We start from the raw sequence: 9,140 nt of genomic DNA on the forward strand, positions 1-9,140 counted from the left end.
AAGAAGAGATGAGGGAGGAGACAAAACTATTACAGAAATAAATGAAGAAATAGGAAGAAAAATAGATGCATTCTAAGATATTGAGCTTCTTTTTTTTAGTGCATGCAAGTCGTTAAATCTCTGTTTCTCTGCTTGAAGATACGTTCTTTCAGAATTGTTCTGTTATTTTGTTTATTCACACTCACAGCCGCACACATTAAGATTAGATGTCATGAGGTGGCAGCATCTTTTAATGTAATTTGAGTTATTCTTTCAGCTGTGCTTTGCAGCTGAAGTGCGGTTCATTCTAGAGAGATTGTGAGTAGCTCTGGTCTCGGTTTGTCGGCCAAAAGCCTTTCCTTCAACACAGACGACAGGCAGCTGCAGTCAAGACGAGTGGAAAAGAGCTGCAGAGAACAAAGCAGAAGTAAAACTAACAGCTATCAGCTCAACTCGACCACTCACTTAACACTTTTATTAGGCCTCTTAAAGACCATAACTGAAACCTGAAAATTCACCCAAGAATGAAAATTCTGTCATTAATTATTCACCCTCATATCATTCTAAACCCAAAAGACCTTTATTCATCTTCAGAACAAAAATTAAGATATTTTTGATGAAATCTGAGAGCTCTCTGACCCTCCAAAGACAGCAAGGGACCTGAAACGTTCAAGGCCCAGAAATGTAGTAAGGACATTGTTAAAAGTGATTCAACCGTAATTTTATAAAGCTACAAGAATACTTTTATTTACGAGCAGAGGAATGCACACACATACGTTGTGTCATGAACACACATCAAGGACTGACAGGGAAGAGAAGTAGTTTTGGGTAATGTCATGATTTTTGTTTTTTTTTGTGCCCAAAAAGTATTCTCATAGCTTGATAAAATTATGGTTGAAGCACTGAGGTCACATTTTAACAACATAATTTGATTTTAGACGACAGACTGAGGCGTCCGTGACAGCAGGAATACAGCGAAACAGAAGAGAGATAAAACTCCTCACACTAGTGCAAGAGCAGAAGTGTTTCATCACCCAGCACAGCACTTCCTGAAGAGATGAAGAGAAGCATTTAGTGACTTGTTGATGCAGATGCTGACCTACAGGAAAATAATGACAATTCTGGATTATTTACTTATATTTAGAGCTTTCAGTTGCTCTTGAAGCTCACAAACTCACACAATGTTCAGGCCATTTCATGATATTCAATGTTGCAATGTCAGCTTTGGAGGAAAAGGCAGATGGATCTATTGGTGGGTTTTGGCTGAGTATAATTAACAAACAAAATTTTCTGAGAAGATGAGAGTAATGTCGAAGGTGTCACGGTTCATGAATTCACTGCTTTCTTCATGTCTCATGTATTAGTTTTTTTAATTTTTTTTTATTATGCAATAACAAAACAACAACTACAAAGACAAAGAGAGAACAACAAAACAAACAGTGAGGGCTACAAACAATAATCCAAGGCATACTAAGCTATCCCACAAGACCCACACCACAAGAGAGTCTTACATGCAATATAATTATTAGAGTAACGAGTTTACATGCATATCAAAATCTTTCCTGAAAATAAAAAAATGAGTTTTCTTTGAAAATTAGAACCAAATAAAGAAAATACCTCGTCACCCCATTGTTATTGCCAAAACTTAAAATCACTAGAAATTGCATGTGACTCCTGTATAAAACAAAAATCGGTATTAAGTGATTTCGCATATAAAACAGCTTTACGCTTAATATCATTACGCAACCCTCTTGCATTAACTGAGCAAATAGACAAAAATTGGAAACATTGAACAATCTGACAACAAAACCATAACAAGTGAGTCAGCCCATAAGATGAATAAAAAAACCCTTGTAAACAAAACAAGATTGGGGTCTTTCAAGAAATAACAACAGATAATATAAATAAAGTGAAAAAATAAACAAATCAAACGATATAATATACAAATATAACATAATAATCTAATAATCAAAGATAAATATATAAATCACTAATAAATTATAAAAAATAAAAATAAATAAATAAAAAAACAATGTACCTGAAAGTAAATTCGAATGTCCGACTTTTAAGTTAGCATTTTGTAGGTAAAAACATCGTCACATTCTTAGGCCAAAAAACGAGTTGAGAAAAGCAGACCAAAACAGCAAACTAACTCAAGTTCAATTCACTCGGTGACCTGCATGTCCTGTAAAACAAGTTCTTTACCATCAACGTACGCCTTGGGACCAATGAAGTAAGCGCGGCGTCCTTGCTGCCGAGCTTTCTCAACCAGAGGCCAAAGTTTGTTTCGCTGCTCTCGATCCTCGGGAGACAGGTCTTCTGCGAACCGTAAGTGATGTTTTGCCAGATAAGGAGAGTTCTTTGCAGCTTTCCAGAGCGCGTTGCGAAAGTGACGCATTGTGAACTGTAGAATAATCCCTCGAGGTGGTTTTTGACCGGAGGACAAAGCATTCTCGCTCCTCACTTTCCCTAAACGGTGCACAACATCGATGAACTCGTGAGCTTTGCCAGCAGATGTTGGGATGACAGCCTCACAATTATCCAGAACTTTCTGTCTGACGTTTTCTCCTGGTTGTTCGGGCAAACCGTAGCTATAGGCGCAGATTCCACCTTCTCTGATATCTGGAGAGATCCTGTACTTTGTTTTCCAACTCACCGATTCTTTTTTCCGCAGTAGTCACCCGTTTGTCAACTCGCTCCACTTTTCCTTTCACATCCTTTATTTCTTCTGTCAGAAATTCAACTGACAATTTCACTTCCTCCATGCCTTTATCAAGGATGTCGGCTCTTTCATTAATGACGGACTTGAGGGACGTTATAATTAACGCGGCTAAAGGAGACTGCAGATCTCCATCTCCATCATCATTCCTGCCTTTTTTGTGCTTTGGTTCCTTCGACGGCGTTTCAGGTATGGGAACGAGTGCACCTGATTCTGAGTCAAAGTCCACCGTAACACAAGCACCGAGACTTAAAGATGAATCCATCGATTTAGATTTGCGTTTTTTATCTTTTGTCATAGTCCAAAGAGTCTTCCCAAAAATTTAAACACAGCACTGACAAGAAGGATAAAAATAACGACGGAGAAAAGGCTGTGTTAACAGTTAAACTGTCCACATAAACTTCAAAAACGGGCACACAAAAAATTAAATAAAAAATTAAATTAAAGTGTATCCAAAAGATCCCCTAACTGATCAGAAAGTGCTTAAAGTAAGAGATATATGCAATATTACACGAAATGTACTAAAATTTACAAGAAAATGGTCAAACGTTCGAGGACTGATTCACCCACACTGTCAACTTCACGCCGCCATTTTCCGCCCCGTCATGTCTCATGTATTAGTGTTGTGTGTGTGTTGGGTGTGAGTTGACGTCACCGCTCATCAGCGCGTCAGCTGATCTCATTCCCCGCACCAGCTGCTGCCAATTCACTGATCTATAAAATCTCACCGCACTCTTTCCTGTTTGTCAGATCGTTGTTTGATGCTCTCCGAGTGTGTCCCGTATTCGTCGGCTTCCTGGTTCTTGTCCCGTCTTCGTGGTTCGTCTCACTTGGATTTATACCGTCACTGGATCACCAACACCACTCGTCACCAACACGCTGGCCGTAGAAGTCCCTGCGCCACCTGCCCACCCGAGAGACTGTGATTCAGTGTGGCTGTCTGCTGACCCAAATAAAACCTTTTGCACTTGCATCCTTAGCTTCCTCCTTTATCTTTCGTCACAGAACGATCTGACCAACATGGAAGCAGCAAGTGCCGACTCTTCCTTATTGGAGGAGTTTATTAGAGCCAGTGTCTCTCGGATGGATGCCCAGGAGAAGAGCTTGAAGAAGTCAGGACAGGCTATTCGAGCTCTTGTGGCGCAGGTGTCCGAGCTCACCCAGCAAGTTCAACATCGGCAAGTTCCCACTGCGCCACCCACACCGCCAGCTCCCCTCGTACCATCGAACTATGTCTCCCAGTCAGAGCCCCGCCTACCAGCGCCGGAACTTTACAACGGTGAGCCGAACTTTTGCCGTGCCTTTCTGACTCGCTGTGCTATGCATTTCTCCCTGCAGCCCAGAACCTTTGCCAGCGAGCAGACCAAGGTGCGTTCGTGCTCACGCTGCTGACTCCTTCAACTGTTAAAGTAACAAAGTAACTGTCAGTATTTCAGGGGTATAACAATACATCAGTGTCACAATTGAGTTTGATACACAATACTGATCTTGAAATACAGTACAATACACTCACAGTACTTTGAACAAATGCTAAATAGACTTAAAATTGCATATTTATTACTTTTAACATGTTTGAAGCGTTATGTCAGAGGTTAACTTATGCTGTATTTGGTCCTCCCCTATGTACAGGGAAACGGTGAATAGAAATAATATATAAACAATACAAATATCATTCTGCCTTTTAAAAATAACATTTTTTAAAAAATAAAATGTTAATAAAATAAAACATTTGAAAAAGTTTTAAATGTTGTATTTTGTGAAATAAACTTTATTTTTAATCAAATAATAATCAATGATAACTGAACCTCAAATGTATTATCTTTGGGTTTACTGTATTTGATGTGAAATTACATCTAACAATACATTTCTCTAAACTTTATTTTAAGGGTGAACTATCCCGAGAATACACATAATACACCTAAACTATACATAAACACCTAACATTTCTGAGCACATATTAACAATACCTTTGTTAATTAAAAAACGATTGTTGTTTTTTGTAGACAATGAGGAAAACCAACAAATAAAGGAAACGGACAGGAAACTTTGAATTATAGAAAGTCCTGAGAATGTTTCTCTGTACATTAAAAGAGTTACGCTTCCTCAAACAATCTGTGATGGGACTTTTTAATGATTGCATCTGTATTTTGATCAAACTTCAGCCTATTATCAATAATCGTTCCTAAATAATTGCATTCCTCCACTATCACACATAATTACTACAGGCATAAAACAAAAGAATATGAAAAAAAATAAAATCATGCCAAAATTGAATTGGCTTGAATGGCTTTACTACGACTAAGATTGATGGTGGATGTGGTGAATATGCAGCCAGTCATCAAAGTACTGATTTTGAAGAAGTTAGAATATGGTTGAGATTATGAATATGAGTCAGATGCTGAAAGCAAGGAAGAAATGTGCTCTAGATGACCGTGAGAGTAAAATAATCGGTTCAGATTGAACCCTCACAAGGTAATGAAATGCCAGGTCGCTAAAGACCCGAATAAGAAACAGTGATTGGCAAAAATGAATGCATTTAAGGGTTAGATGTTTTCAGTCATGTCACTACTGATTTTGTACTGATCGTTTACATTAATGTCAAAATAATTGATATTTTTATGTTGAAGTAGGGTTGGTGGAAACCTCAAAAAGGTCAATTATAGATACAGTAAGACAGAAACACCTGTTCACCGCTCATTATTGTCAGCTGTAGTTTAAGCACTTGTTTCAGGGTTTAACTCGAGATTTACGGAAATTTGTGCTCGGAGCAGACATGAGCTGCCAGTCAAGACTAACCGATTTATCATTTATTATCTATTTATTATCGAATGAAAAAATCGGAAATGATCACTTTGGTACATTGAGAAGACATAAATATAAAATCTTAATAAGAATATAACTAAAAAAAAAAAAAAACAGGGCAGCGGGCCAAATCAGGCCCCAGGATTTCTCCCGGTGCTCGAGGTGTTATGAGATCTTCGGTTTCAGTGGGCGGAGCATTCATGAATATTAATGATTACATGGACATGCTGGAACTGAGAATTTCAGTTTACTCTTCTTGTATCTCAGCAGGTTTAATGGGATATTTGAAAAAAGGTAAATATATTTACAGTGTTGCCTAAACTACATTTGTTCATAATTTCGTAACAGTTTTGATTAGTTTGCATGTTTTGTTGCATGTTTTGTGCTGTCGTCCCTGACTGGATGATTGAAGGCATTCTTTGTGTAATGTTAGGATAAATCACCGCAAACCTCAGATAGTTTTATACACTGATTTCATTTCGTCGTGCTGTTCATTTGTTGCTCGCAAACCTTTAAAACTGAGTCTTATTAATTGTTATTACTGCATGCTACAAATGAAATAACCTATGAATGTATCTGTGGACATATGTTTTGTATATGGTGTGATGATCCAAGTCTTAACTTACTCTGTTCAACATTATCCATGTTGTTTGGTTATAAACTATCAAGTTGCTGAAAGTGGCATTGTTTTTTTTTGTTTTCTATATATATATATGTATACAAACAAATGTAAATGTTAGATGATCACAAGTAAAGGTTTGAGGAAAGGTCTAAGAAACCTTTGTAATGTTATTCTCTGTCATCTGTTCTTTGACCATGTTTCTATTTCACCTGGATGATACACGATGATGATCATTTATACAAATGCATGATCTATTTTGATGCACAACAAACACTCATTCAACATTATAAGTCATAACGTTTTATAAACATATATATATTCTTAATTAGGCTTTAAATAGAGGCATTTATATATATATAAATAATAAAGTGGAATAAAGATTGGATTGTGGCCTTAACTAGTTTTTGATAACTAGATGTTGTTATAATGTGTTTTGGTGTGAATGTTTAATATTATGTGAGACAGTGACTTTTCTTTTTTTTTTTTTTTTGTAATGAATTCAATAATGATTTACACTGAAAACCCAGGAAAATGTAGTAATGGAGGATGTGATTAATATAAGTTTTCCTGATTTGAGAATGAATCACTATTGAATTCTTGTTACAAACTAAAATGATTTATGCAGCAAAAGACTACATAGAAGAAAAGAGTGATGTAAATATCTTTGTTGAATTTGCTGTATACAAATATGACACATAAAGCTATTCTAAGATCATGTAAGAAAGGCAAAACAACAACAACAACAACATATTTCTAAACTTGATTCTGGTAAGTACATTTATAATGTTACAAAAGATTTCTATTTCAAATAAATACTGTTTTTCTGAGCTTTCAATGCAAGGAATCCTGTCACTGTATAACGGTTTCCACACTTCTTTAAGCACAATTTTCAACTGTGATAATAATCAGAAATGTTTCTTGAGCAGCAAATCAGAATATTAGAATGAATTCTGAAAGATCACATGACACTGAAGAGGAAAAATGAACTGACATCACAGAGAAAAAGCTTACAGTAATCAGAATCAGATAGAGCTTCATTGCCAAGTGTTTACATACAAAGAATATGTGTTGGTGACAGGAGCTACCAGCCCACAGAAAACAATAATAATACAGACACATACACATATTTTGACATACATAGACATACATTAAATTAAATGTTTAATACAAAATGTTGCTTATGGATTAAAGGAACACTTTCATCCATGTGTGTGGTCTTGGATTCCTGTTCATTTTGTAAATATAAGTCAAACAGTTTGAACGATCACACCAGGATAGATGAAAAATGATTAGTCCACAGATGCAAGTTTATTTCAGCTGTTGCACTCCAAAGATAACAATAACAGACCGTTTTAAAGCTAAGATACAGCACAACAAACTGAAATCAGTGTATAAAACTAGCTGAGGTTTGCTGTGCTTTATCCTGACATTACACAAAGAATGCCTGCAATCATTCAGTCAGGGACGACTGCACAAAACATGCAAACTAATAAAAACTGTTACAAAATGATGAAATGCTGTTTGCATAACGCTGAAAATATTACCTTTTTTTTCCAAATATTCCATTATACCTGCTGAGATACAAGGAGCTTAAACTGAAATTCTCAGTTCCATGCGCATGTCCGGGAAATCATTAATATTCATGTATACTCCGCCCACTGAAACAGAAAAGCTCCTAACACGGGGCCTGGGGCATGTACCATGAAGCCAGTTTAGCTGGTTAGCCAGGTAAGTTTCAGTTTAGTTGCACCAATCCTGGGTTTTAGGTACCATGAAAGTGGTTTAGCTTTTAGCTGTGTTCATTACCATAGTAACTTACACTCCACAGCTAACCTGCTCCGGGGCAGGTTATGTTCTGAGTTAGAGATCTCAAACTGAAACTGGACCAATCAGATGTGAGCAAAGTGACACATGTCTGACACAAAATAAAAGTTACTCACCCAGTTTCTCTTGCTCCAAATTAAACGTCACTAGTACTAAAAAAACAATTATAAAATAAAATAAATACACAAAAAATGTCTGGCTTTAATAGAGTTATTTTATATGATTTATATAATTATTATATGATTTATATTGTTATTAGTTTAACATTTATTATAAATCATGTATTTTAAATGAAAATTAATATACAGATCATATGTAATATAAATGAGCTGTAGTATCAATAGATAACACTATTTTAAAAATGACTACATGTGACCTTACATGTTTGAGTCTCTATCGCTATATATTTCAAATGTATAAACTAACTTAAGTTTCACTTGTGATGATCAGCATCATGGTACCAACAAAGCCGGATTGGACCGGTTTGGTTTTGTCAACTCAAAACTAATCCTGTAACCCGGGGTGGTGTTGGCGCAGTGGATAAGACACATGCCTTTGGTGTGAGAGACCCGGGTTTGAATCCACTGTGAGACACCAATGTGTCCCTGAGCAAGACACTTAACCCCTAGTTGCTCCAGAGGCGTGCGACCTCTGACATATATAGCAATTGTAAGTCGCTTTGGATAAAAGCGTCAGCTAAATGAATAAATGTAAATGTAACCCTGAGTTTGTTCAGCCACCATCATGGTACAGGCCCCTGGTCTCAAGCTTTTATTGACAACAATGGAGCTGTTTCATAAAATATGCTGAGAAAAGAAGGGATTAAAATCCAAAACCTGACTTGAAATAACCGAACAAATCGGGACTAAAGCAGTTTCAATTCAAGTTTACACAATCTCACTAATTTAATCCGGGTTCATTGAGTCAGGATAATTTGATGTGCAGCTTATTCTTAAACAGCCCTAAATGTTGATCATGGATCAAATCGATCCAGCGTGGCTAACAGCGAATATATCTGTGCGGTTTAATGCATTTGAGACGTCGTGTTCTCCTCAGTGCATAACTGATACGTCACAGGTATATTTTTCATCTGTAAATGTTAGAAAGTCATGCAGATAAATCCATTTTGCTGTCAGGAGAGGACGAAGCTTACGAGCGAACGAGTGCTGCTGCTCGCTAAACAGACGGAGCAGA

Source organism: Barbus barbus (assembly GCF_936440315.1).
Source record: "Barbus barbus genome assembly, chromosome: 2".
Classification (NCBI taxonomy): Eukaryota; Metazoa; Chordata; class Actinopteri; order Cypriniformes; family Cyprinidae; genus Barbus; species Barbus barbus.